Source organism: Suricata suricatta, chromosome 6, assembly GCF_006229205.1.
Source record: "Suricata suricatta isolate VVHF042 chromosome 6, meerkat_22Aug2017_6uvM2_HiC, whole genome shotgun sequence".
Lineage (NCBI taxonomy): Eukaryota > Metazoa > Chordata > Mammalia > Carnivora > Herpestidae > Suricata > Suricata suricatta.
Genome location: NC_043705.1, coordinates 117568282 through 117580347, shown reverse-complemented (window position 1 = coordinate 117580347; position 12066 = coordinate 117568282). Strand labels below are relative to the sequence as shown.

Sequence of the window (12066 nt, the reverse complement as noted above, 5' to 3'; positions counted from 1 at the left end):
TAAATCAAAAACATAAAAGAGCTAAGTGGGGCTCCTGGGTGGCTCAGTCTGTTAAGCATCCAGCTTCAGCTCAGGTCCTGATCTCACGGTTCATGGGTTCGAGCCCCACATCGGGCTCTGTGCTGTCAGCTCAGAGCCTGGAGCCTGCTTCAGATTCTGTATCTCCCTCTCTCTCTGACCCTCCCCTGCTTGCACTATCTCTCTCTGTCTATCAAAAATAAAAAATAAAATAAAGAAAAGAGCTAAATGGAAATTTAGAAGTAAGATACAGTATCCAGAATTAAAAAGGGAAACTCACCGAGTAGACTCAAGAGCAGAAAAGAGATCCAGTAAACTTGAGTATAGAGAAATAGAAATTATTCAACCTCAGCAATAGAGAGAAAGAAGTTTTAAAAAAGTAAAAAAAGAGACTCAAGGAACAATCTCACTACATAAAAATCTAATGTTCATATTATCGGAATCACAGAAGGGAAGGAAAAAAGAGGATCATGCCTGAAAAAACTTAAAAAATAATGACTGAAAACTTCTCCACTATAATAAAAATATAAGCCTACAGATTTAAGAAGCTGAATGAATCTTAAACAGTTGTCATTAAAGTGTACTGTAAAAATTGATGAATTTTACTGTATGTATGTGTTTCAAAGAATCTAAATTTAAAAAAGCTGAATCATTTTTAGGGCACCTGGGTGGTTTAGTTGGCTACGTGTCCGAGGCCAGCCCACATCATGATCTCGCAGTTCATGAGTTTGAGCCCCGTGTTGGGCGCTGTGCTGACAGCTCAGAGCCTGGAACTTGCTTCAGGTTCTGTCTCTCTCTCTTTCTCTGCCCCTTCTCTGCTCATGTTTTCTCTCTCTGTCTCTCAAAAATAAATAAACGTTAAAAAACTTTAACAATTTTTAAAAAATCTAAATCATTTTTTAAATAGCTAATAAAAATCCATCATTTAATAATACTCGTTGTAAACCTGCTTTAGGTGGGACTCACTGGGTTATTGTGGGAAATAACTCCCATCTCTCACAATCTGCTTGATCCTCGTGAATAATTTTAGGTGCTTACTATGTGATGCTTTGAGGGATTTTAAAGTTGTTTTTAATTTAATCTTCCTAACAACCCTGTGAAGGAAATACTTTATTTCCATTTGACAGGAAGAAACTAACTACAAAAATATTAATGAGTAGCTAGTAAGTGGCAAATTCACATTTTGGATCATGCAGCTTGACTTTAGAGACCAGATTCTTAACCACTACTGATTATGGAGAGACAAACACAGGCAATGTTTTGTGTCAATATAATGCAATTATGCTTAATCTCCCAAATAAAAGTTGTATGCCCATAGTAAGTTATATAAAATCAAGAAAGATAAGACTTGGCTTGGGAAGCCTTCATTGGAAAAGGTAATTCTAGTTCTGAGTCTCAAAGACTGAGAAAAATTTGAATTCTTGCGCAGCTTCAAAAATACGATTTTCTGGAAGTCACTTGATATTAGAACAGATACTTTATTTCTCTATAAAGGCAATCATTTTATTCTAGGGATCACCAGGATATTCTCAGTAATAAAGGATGAGTGCTCTTAGTCTGTTTTAAGCAAAGGGCCTGCTAATTTGTGAATTGTAATTTTGTGTGCTTGGAATCAAAACAATTCTCATATGACACTCTAACATCTGCAATTAGATTAGGCATTAAAAGTTGTATTTAGAGAGTGAAGCTGAAGCTAAGGCTTTCAGCCTAAGACAAACATTGCTTCAAATGTGCTCTAATAATTCCAGCAGATGGCAACATAATCATTGTCACAAAAAAAGTGTTTCAACATCCATTTGGAAACTAGAAGACAAAAACAATATTCTTTCTGTTTTATTTATGTTTTATTTTGTTTTTACCTTTTTCCCTTCTCTGTTTTGAGTCCCTTTAGGCTGCTAAAACAATACATTCTACACAAGAATTTTTAAGGCATGATGACTGCTAACAGCATAGTTATGATGGACTGTAGGTACTAAACTAGACACTGATCTTTATTGTGTAGAAAAAGGAGTAAGAGGAGATGACTTTTGAGTCAGAAGTGCCATGGTCAGAATTTTACATTAAGAGAATAACTGACAGGGAAAGGATGAGCAGAAGGATGTGGAAAGGCAGGGGGAATGTATAGAACAGAGGGGTCTAGAACAGAGGTAATGGGAACTTGGTCATGAGCATGGTAGCACAAACCAAGTTCAGATGAGGAAGCAACTGCAGATGTGGAGGTAAGAGAACTGAGCAAGTGATTGGATATTAGAAGTTCAAAAGAAGAAAGAGTCAAAGATAACTCTCATGTTTTAATCCTGGTTGGGGGGAAGTTAGCTAGAAGAAAGATCAGGTTTGGACAAAAGGGAGTTTGTAGAGGTTCTATGATGCTGATTTAAGTTAGCAATTGACCAGTGGGTCTGCTGCTTCAATGAAAAGTAAAATTGAAGAGATAGAAGGGTGCCTGGGTGGCTCAGTCTGTTAAGCATCATTAGACTTCGGCTCAGGTCATGATCTTGTGGTTACTGAGTTCAAGTTCTGAGTCAGATGCTGTGCTGACAGTTCAGAGCCTGGAGCCTGCTTCAGAGTCTGTGGCTTCCCCCTCTCTCTACCTCCCCCACTCATTCTCTGTCTCTATCTCTCAAAAATAAATAAACATTATAAATCTTTTTAATTGAAGAGATAGACACAGAAGTGGTGGGTATTTGCCGTCACAGGAATAGATGAGTCAGTCTAGGAGAGGAAAAAGGCTGAAGTCTAGGAACCATCTGGAGAATGCTTGCTTTTGGGAGAAACTGATGATGTGATTAAAGTTAGCAGTATTTTCAGGTAAATGTAATATTGTAGGAACCTGTCAACAAGGACAATTGGAACAAGAGTAATGTATTTCAAAAAGTTTGAGGAGATTGAGAAGAGGCCAATGAACTTGGAGAAAAAGTTAAACCAAATTGATAAGGGCAAAAAGATTTTTGTGAGAAAGGAGTGGACATAGTATGAAAAACTGGAAATCTCATTTGAGAAGTTTGACCACAAAGGGAAGGACAGATACGGTTCCATAGGTTGACTGGACGTAGGAACAAGGGGGAATTTTTATACAACAAACACCCCAGCACGGTTGCGTCTGACATGGAGGAGACATTTGAAATTATACTAAAGTTGTTTTCCTTCTTTTTCTTAAATGACATCTAGATAATTTAATGAAACTGCATAATTTCATTTTACTAGAAATTTGTGGATGTAAGAAAAAAATTGAAAATATAATTTGAAAGTGAATGTTGCAACATGTTTCTCATTATTTATTATTTATCCAGTGTCTGCTCGGCTCCTCTCCGTGGCTGATGTCTGAAGCTTTGAGACCATGAAAGTTAGTCATCCTAATCAAGTCTGTTCCCAGGGTCCAAGATCTTCTGACACTGTGGTGCACGCGATGGCTTTGAGGGGCTGTGGCAGCACCAACCACGCATTTAGAATCATAGAAAACTCCGAAGCCCATCACTGTTACAAATGTGAGCATGTTTTTTTTTGTCCACATTTTAAATTCTATCCCGCTTTTATTTTTTTTTAAGGACAAGAAAAGATCAGTTGGCAATACTTGCTTGCAGAATTGCTGACGTATAGTTTGCTTCTTGCCATTAGAACGTTGGTGTCACTTTTTGCGCAAAGGAGTCGAGAGAAGCCGCCAGCTGAATCTGCCTGAGGAAAAAAAATTATATAACCTTGAGGTGCAAAGGACCAAGTCTGCCAATGAATGTGATAAACATACTGGTTTCATTAGAAACTAATAGCAAGACAGAATTTGCAAACACAGAGGCAATGGAAAGTGGAATAAAGACAGGAAGAAGATGGCGGGGAATCGGTCCAGGAACTCTCATCTGTCCTAACATTACTGTTAAACGCTTCGCTTTCCGGTCCTAAACACCTCTCTCTGTTTTTAATTCTTTGAAGCCCTGTCCCATCACTGTCCACAGTCCCATCAAGTGAAAGATGGAATTACCCCTCACTGCTGGGTATGCCATCCCCTTTGCAGACATGTTTGGGGGGCTGGCAGATAAGTGATGGGGCTCCGGCAGGATGCAGTGAGACACAAACTTTTCATGCACATCAGAACCCAATCACAGAGAAAATGAAGAAATCGGCTTTTTCTTAAATCTGTATCAATCAGCAATGCTATTTTAACTCTGAGTTTTACGAACCAGAGTTTATTTTCAATAGACATGGCTCCTATTTTGCTCCTTTGCTCCTGTTTGTATTTTTGCAGAACTGATTGACTAGGTGGTAGATACTTAGGTGTCTGTTGTACTGACCATTGCTTTGAAAACAGTGAGAATTCAAATTCACGGGGAAAACAGATTTTCAGAATAAATCCTCCTTCTTTCAATAAAGCTTGTTTCGGTAAGATGGCGGAGTAGCAACGTGAAGCGGTTAGCACTTGAGTCTGGGGGCCGACTTCGGTTTTTGGTCTGGGCAGCAACAGTGAACGCTGGGCGGGGCGTGCCTAGGGTGGTTGGCCAAGATGCCGAATATTAAAATCTTCAGCGGCAGTTCCCACCAAGACTTATCCCAGAAAGTTGCTGACCGCTTGGGCCTGGAGCTAGGCAAGGTGGTGACTAAGAAATTCAGCAACCAAGAGACCTGTGTGGAGATTGGTGAAAGTGTACGTGGAGAAGATGTCTACGTTGTTCAGAGCGGCTGTGGCGAAATCAAGGACAATCTAATGGAGCTTTTGATCATGATTAACGCCTGCAAGATCGCTTCCACCAGCCGCGTTACCGCAGTCATCCTGTGCTTCCCATATGCCCGGCAGGATAAGAAGGATAAGAGCCGGGCTCCAATCTCAGCGAAGCTTGTGGCAAACATGCTCTCTGTAGCAGGTGCGGATCATATTATCACCATGGACCTGCATGCCTCTCAGATCCAGGGCTCTTTTGATATCCCAGTGGACAATTTGTCCACAGAGCCAGCAGTCCTGAAATAGATCAGGGAAAATATCTCTGAGTGAAGGAACTGCACTATTGTCGCCCTGGATGCTGGAGGAACTAAGAGTGACCTCCATCGCAGACCGGTTGAATGTGGACTTCGTTCTGATTCATAAAGAACGGAAGAAGGCCAATGAAATAGACCACATAGTGCTGGTGGGAGATGTGAGGGATCCGGTGGCCATCCTGGTGGATGACATGACCGACACCTGTGGCACAATCTGCCACGTGGCTGACAAACTTCTCTCAGCTGGAGCCACCAGAGTTTATGCTATCTTGACTCATGGAATCTTTTCTGGCCCGGCCATTTCTCACATTAACAATGCAGGCTTTGAAGCAGTAGTCATCACCAATACCATACCTCAGGAGGATAAAAGGAAGCAATGCTCCAAAATCAGGTGATCGACATCTCCATGATCCTTGCTGAAGCCATCAGGGGAACTCACAAAGGGACAAAGGAGTCCCTTTATAATAGAATTACTGCTGAGGCCTTTTACAAATAAAGTGAACTCCGCCCCTTGTTCTCCCTTGGTATTTGATGAAAAATCCAGCAGAAAACCCAGCTTGCTCCAGTGTAGCTTTCCACACCCCACCTAAATTAGAGAAAGAAGAATTGAGATTCACCACTGGGATTTCCTGCCTGCATGGTCTCATTCAAGCCTCTCTGCAGCTTTGCAATTTTAACCACAGCTGAGTTGTTGCAAGATTGCAAGCTTGGGAGGGTGTCCTGTTGTAGGGGTGTTTGAAGTTGATGGGGGAAAGCTCAGACTACTTTGCATGTGAATACTAAAGGGTTTCCTTGGTTCTGAACTACTGGCAACAAAGCTGACCCAGTTCCAGCCCTCTGCCCACCCACCGCCCCCCAACCCGAAACAAGCTCTCAAAGGTCTATGCTAAATTACAGCAAGAACCCTAGGTGGCCCCAACCCAGCTCTGGTTGCTGAGTCCTGTAAAGCAGGAGCCAGCAGGCAGCGCTTTGGTGAGGGGGCTTGAGGGGTGGCAACCCACAGGGCAGTGAATGCTTCTTGGGAGGAAATAGCCAGATCCTTCACCCCCTGCTTGGGGACTGTGTAGCTTGGATTCTCCTTTATACCTGTTCCTTTCCATTTGACTTGACCTTCAGCATCTTGCCCTCTCCCTGGTCAGATAACCCTTTGGGGCCCAAATGTCTCTTGTACTGCAGTCTTCTGGAAAGCAACCCCCCCCCCAACCCTCCGCTACACGATCTCTAACATTTACACGGGATTGTTTTTGCTGTGCTTAATCTTCCCGAGCCCACTACCACTGCAGTAGTAGGTTTTCGGTGGGGTCCTAGTGCCTTTTGATTGATTTAAATATCTCATTTTCATCTTCTTCCCATTGATTTGGCCTGTCCAGTGACCCAAGATCTCTGTTAAAAAGGTTGATGTTACTGTTTACTGTCTCTTGTAGCGGAAACTAATAAAGTGTCTTTGTGTGCAAAAAAAAATAAAGCTTGTTTCTTTGGTTAGATTTAAAAATCCTTAAGGACAGGAACTTGTTCCTTTTTTTTTTTGGTCATAAGTTTTGTTTGTTTGTTTGTTTGTTTGTTTATTCATTCATTTGTTTGTTCATTCTTTCATTTAAATTCCAGTGTAGTTAACATACCATGTTATATTAGTTTCGGGTGTACAATATAGTGATTCAACAACTCCACAGATTACTCAGTGCTCATTGACGTAGTGTACTCTTTGCCATAGGTGTATTTATTTATTATTATTTATTTTTTGCCATAGGTGTATTTTAAAAACGCTATCTGTTTAACACTTTTAAATTCTGGCAGCCACTTTTGGTTTCCTGGCCAACAGCCATTCCCCACTTCTGTGAGGACAAGACGCTAATTCTGTTCACCTATCTGGTAACAAGTACGCTAGGAAAGGAGGGGAAGTCTTGCCTCAGCCCAAGAGGTGAATAGTGATTGGTTTAAGCCAATGTGAGCACTTCTACCTCCTCACTTATGATTGGCTTGGAGTGGGGTGTGTGAGCCAGTTCTGACAAATGAGACCTGAAGAGAAGCCTGCTGGGATTTGGGGAGACTTTTCTTCCTAATATAAAGAGGAAAACATAAGAGAAGAGGCCCTTCCCCTTTCCCGCTTTTGAAGACAGTTGTGTGAGGACACGATGTTTATAGCTGTCCTAACCTTGTGGGGGGAAGCCAGGGGAACCAGAGAAAGCTGAAGCAGAATGATAAAATTCTTTGATTCCAAACTCATCAATGCTGGCAATCACCTCTGGCCTCTGATCATGAGAGATAATAAATGCCCTCATAATATTAGTCACAGTTAATTGGGTATTTTGTACCCTGTAGTCAAAAACATTGTGAGGCGGCAACTTGAAAAGATCTCTCACATGATCTCATTGATTCTGCTAACAATTTTATGCGGAGGCTGCTATCTGGAGTCCACAAGAAGAAACTGAGACTCAGAAGTGAAGTGAAGTGACAGACATCCAAAACTAGTAGGAGCAGACCTAACATTGAAATCCTAACTTTGGATTACCATTCATAAGCTCTCTGTCATGTGCTTGATTGTTTCACTTGTGCTGGGTAAGGACTGGTAGAGGTTTGCTGTGGTGAGAGAGGATCCAATCTTGGGGACATTTCCCTTATTCCCAGGTCAGTTCTCCTAAACTTTCAGGTCTGCGGAAGTCTGGACTCTTCTTGAAACCTTGGAGGGACCCATTGTTAGTGTGCCCAGATGTAAAGATTTGGAAGGAAATTCTTTTTCACATTTGTCCCAATCATCCTCTTGTCTTCTACTGATTGTTACTGAAAACTCAGTCTTCTTATTTCTAGTGAAATGCCCCCGTCCAGAGAATCTCAGTGTGATTTGAGAGGTTAGATAGAGCACAGCCTCCCAGAGCCCTGCCTCTCTCTCTGATCTCCTAGCTTAGCTGGGCAGGGAAACATGTGATTCCGTTTTCCACTTACATTTCCACAGGAGGAGTTAGCTTCTCTCATTCATACTGTTATGACCTAGACCTGTGGCCATCCCTGGATCTTACCACACTCAGTTCCATACATATGAAACTACAAATGCCTCACACTAAAGCCCTGTCACCCCTGCCTAATAAACTACTACTGGGAGCAGATATGACTGTTATCACACTGCCTTGACACGGGTTCTTCAGAAAATGAAGTCCAAAGCAAACTCTTACAAGCTAATGCTTTATTGGGCATTCAGTCTCAGGAAAACTAGAATGAAGGACAGTCTCTAGCTTTGCAAAAAAAAATACAACTCGCTGTTCATCTTGCAGAACATTTTTAGGAAAGTTGTATAGATCTACTGTATGTAAGAGCTGCCACAGAGGAAGCAGAGTGTGAATAATGTATCTGCTGGTTTTTCCTCATCTCCTGTGTTACATCGGTCTGAGTTTACCAGTTATGGGAATAACACTTTTGTACCACCAGCTTGTACGACCTGACTTCTCTAAGTAGCTGCCGGAGGCTCCACAAATCCCATAAGGATAGCTGGACTACTGCCATACATGGGGTCTGTGGTGGTGATTCTGCCGGCATTGGCAGTCTCCGAGGCCACTCTTACTGGCCAGGCATCAACACAAATGGCCAAGTGTAGGCTTGAGAGTCTGGTGAGCAAGCAAGGCTCACTGGATGATACAGAAACTTGATCCAAACCCAATCTGTGTTCCAAAAAAAAGAGAAGCCATCTCTTTCTTTTTTTTTTCCCTTTGGATTTCCTCACTTGGGGGGGTGGTTAGATCTCTGCCAGGGGTTGGTATCCTCATTCCTGTTTCATTAGGCTCCTGATCCTCCAGAGCCATAGGTCGATGGACCAGTGCTTATTTTCATGGTTGAAAAAAGTCCGTGATCCCTATCCATCCCGAGAATATGCAAATGATGAAATCCTCTTTTTGTGTCTTCACTGTTTTGAACATTCTTTATAAGGGAGTGAGTTCATTTTTAGAATCTGAAATCCTCTTGATACCAGCTAATGTGTGTGGCTACAATCATTAGCAGTTTATCAGAGCAAAACATACATTTAAATTTGTTTTGGCTGGTACAGTGTGTTGTGTTGGGTGGGCTGACATTTTTTTTCTTTTTTGGGTTTATAAAACATACATAAACAGATGGGTTTGAATTATATACACCCAACAGGAAGAGAAAGCACAGAAAGATTAGCTGATGGGAAGGAGATGAGGAAGAAGAGGATGAATTCAGATCATCTGAAATGGTTGATTTAGTTCTGGGACAGTGTTGTGAAATCTATTTTTTCCTCTCCACTAAATCTTCTTGTGCTGTGGACACTTTTAACAAAAGATTTGCCTTCTTTCAAGAATAAGCCAACTTCTTAACCAATGGAAATTCTTCTGTGTAAGAATCTCTCAGCAATATATTTGCAAACCCATGTCTGTAAGAGCAGATTTGGAGACACAAGGCTGACTTAACTCCGAATTTCAACGTCAATACTGGAACTGCGTGCTGGTTGGTGCATGTCACCAACATATACCACTAGCCCAGTGATTCTTGGTCAAAAGTATCCCAGGTGCCACAGGAAGCAGAGGTGAGGACATGGTCGCAGGCTCACAGGGCCACTGTGACGGCACACTGTGATGTGCTGACTGGATCCTGTCTCTCCGGGCATGTTCGTGATGGGACATTGCAACCGCCCCCATAACCACAGCCCTGGAGTGATTTATGGTTTTGGTGAAGTGCTCTGAGTTTTGGTGAATGCCATTAAGATAAAATAGGGTCTGAAGAAGAGTGGCAGTTAGGGGGAAAAGTCAGCTACAGATGATCTAATGGGTCCACTAATACATTAAAAAATACTAGAAGGAGCATAGTGTCTTAATTTAGACACCTTAAGTTTCATGTCTGTCCTCCCCACTTATTAACGCTGTACCAGTGTGTGCTTTTAAATTTTTCTGAACCTCAGTCGTCTTCTCTGCAAAATGGGAACATTAAGATAAACTTCAAAAAACTGTTCTGAAGATGAATTAAGAAACTGTGTGGATTTATTAGGCCTACTGCCTGGCTCATAGTGGCTACTTGGTAAGGGTTCCACCTTTCTGCTTCTCTTCCTTCCTCTGCCTGGTGCACCCTTCCTCAGACCAGGGGTCATGTGGACCCTGTTGGCTGGCTTATACAACCATCATCCCGATCTCTTGTCTAAATGTCTTTTATTATCTCCTCTAGAAAAGCTGTGTTTTTCTTTTCCCAGCCTCCCTTGTATCTTGTGATGGAGGATATACTTCCGGCCAATAGAACATAAAGAGATGTCTCCTGAGAGTCGTTAGGAAAAGTTGTGGTTCTCTGATAGATATTCTCTTTCCTTCCTACCTCGCATGCCTGGCTGTGGCTCAGCCATTTTGTGACCATGAGGACTAATCATGCTAGATAATTCAAAAGGATCGCAGGCAGGACCTCTCAAAGATGCAGATCCTGACTTGAGGGAGCCCCTCAACAAGACTGGCCGACTGCGTTTACCAGTCCTCCAGGTAGGTAAGGAAACAACTCTATTTGGTCAAGACGCTTGACTTACATATAGTCAGGTAAATGGAGCAGGGTTTGGAGGAAGGGGAGAAAAGAAGAGAGAGAAGGAGGGAGATGGTAAGGGAGGAAGGGAGAATAAGGGAGAGAGAAAACAAGAATTACACCCACAGTATGTAGCTGGGCAAGCAAATTCTTTAATTTTGAAGTACTAAATGTTACTTTGGTAGGCTCTGTAATGGTTCTCCCAAAGACACCCAAGTCTTAACCTGTAGACCCAGTGAAGGTTACCTTGTATGGTAAAAAAAAAAAAAAAAAGGACTTCAGACAGGATTATATGTAAAGATCTTGAAAACGAAGAGATTATCAGAATGCATACTTATAAGAGGGAAGCAGTGAGAGATTTACAGAAACGTACGGAGATGGGGAGGACAGAGGCAGGACTTGGGACAATTGCACCATAGCCAAGGAACACCAGCAGCCTCCAGAAGCTGGAGAGGACAAGGAACAGATGGGCCTCTTTCCCAGAGCCTCCGAGGGACCATGTGGCCCTGCCAACAGTGATTATGATTTTGCCCAGTGATACTGATTTGGGACTTCAGGCCTCCAGAACTGTGAGAGACCAAATTTTTGTTGTTTTAAGCCACTAAATTTGTGGCACTTTGTTTTAGCAGCCACAAGATATTAATGCAGTCGGTGTCCAAGACTTTATGAAATCATTTTAGCATGTAATTGTGATAACTGATTCTTGTTGAATGCTGTCTCTGGCCCTGGCAACCACACTCACCGCTCTGCGAGGATTGCCTCACGGGTCCTCTCCAACATCCTCTCTGGCAGTTGCCCCTCTTCTCTCCACTTCGCAGCAAGGGATGCTGCTCCAAGGAAGGCGAGGATCCTGCCAGGAGTCACAGAGTGAGGGAGCACTGAAGACGGAATTTGAACTCAGGCCACCGGAGTCCATAACCATCTTTGCCCTGCTGCTGAAGAATAGATGTAGACTTGCTGTGGACGTTCCCAGTCACTCTCCTAAGAGAAGTTGTTAAGTAAAACAGTTGTGTAGAATTGACATGTGTAATTGAGATCCTCAGGTCCTTTAACTCAGGTCCTTAAGAACATCCCTTCACAGATTAGAAATGAGTACCTACTAAGTGTCAGAGTCTGAGCTGAGCTCAGAGACTAAGACACACAGCCTTGATCTCAGAGGCTTACATGCTTCTTAGTCCCCTCTCTCTCATTAATTCTCTATGACTGCATGGCAATGGTAAACATCACACCAAACATTATGTATCAAAACAAAACTTCTAAAGGATTTCACTAAATGAAATATAAATTAAATTAATAAGTTAATTTTCACTTTGAATGATCTACATTGTTATTCTTCCCCATATGTCTAAACAATGAAAAGTAAGTAGAAACATTGAAATCATTATTTTTTTAGGGCTTATTTATTTTTGAGACAGAGACAGAGTATGAGCAGGGGAGGGGCAAAAAGAGAGGGAGACACAGAATCCCAACCAAGCTCCAGGCCCTGAGCTGTCAGCACAGAGCCCAAAGCAGGGTTCGAACCCATGAACTGGGAGATAATGATCTGGACCAAAGGTGGACGCTTAACAGACTGAGCCACCCAGG

The 12066-nt window shown here is 42.2% G+C and overlaps 1 pseudogene; it reads left to right on the top strand.

Moving 5' to 3' along the window:
* Nucleotides 1-4510: 4510 nt before the first annotated feature.
* On the top strand, nucleotides 4511-5476 carry LOC115293535 (annotated as a pseudogene).
* Nucleotides 5477-12066: the final 6590 nt, after the last annotated feature.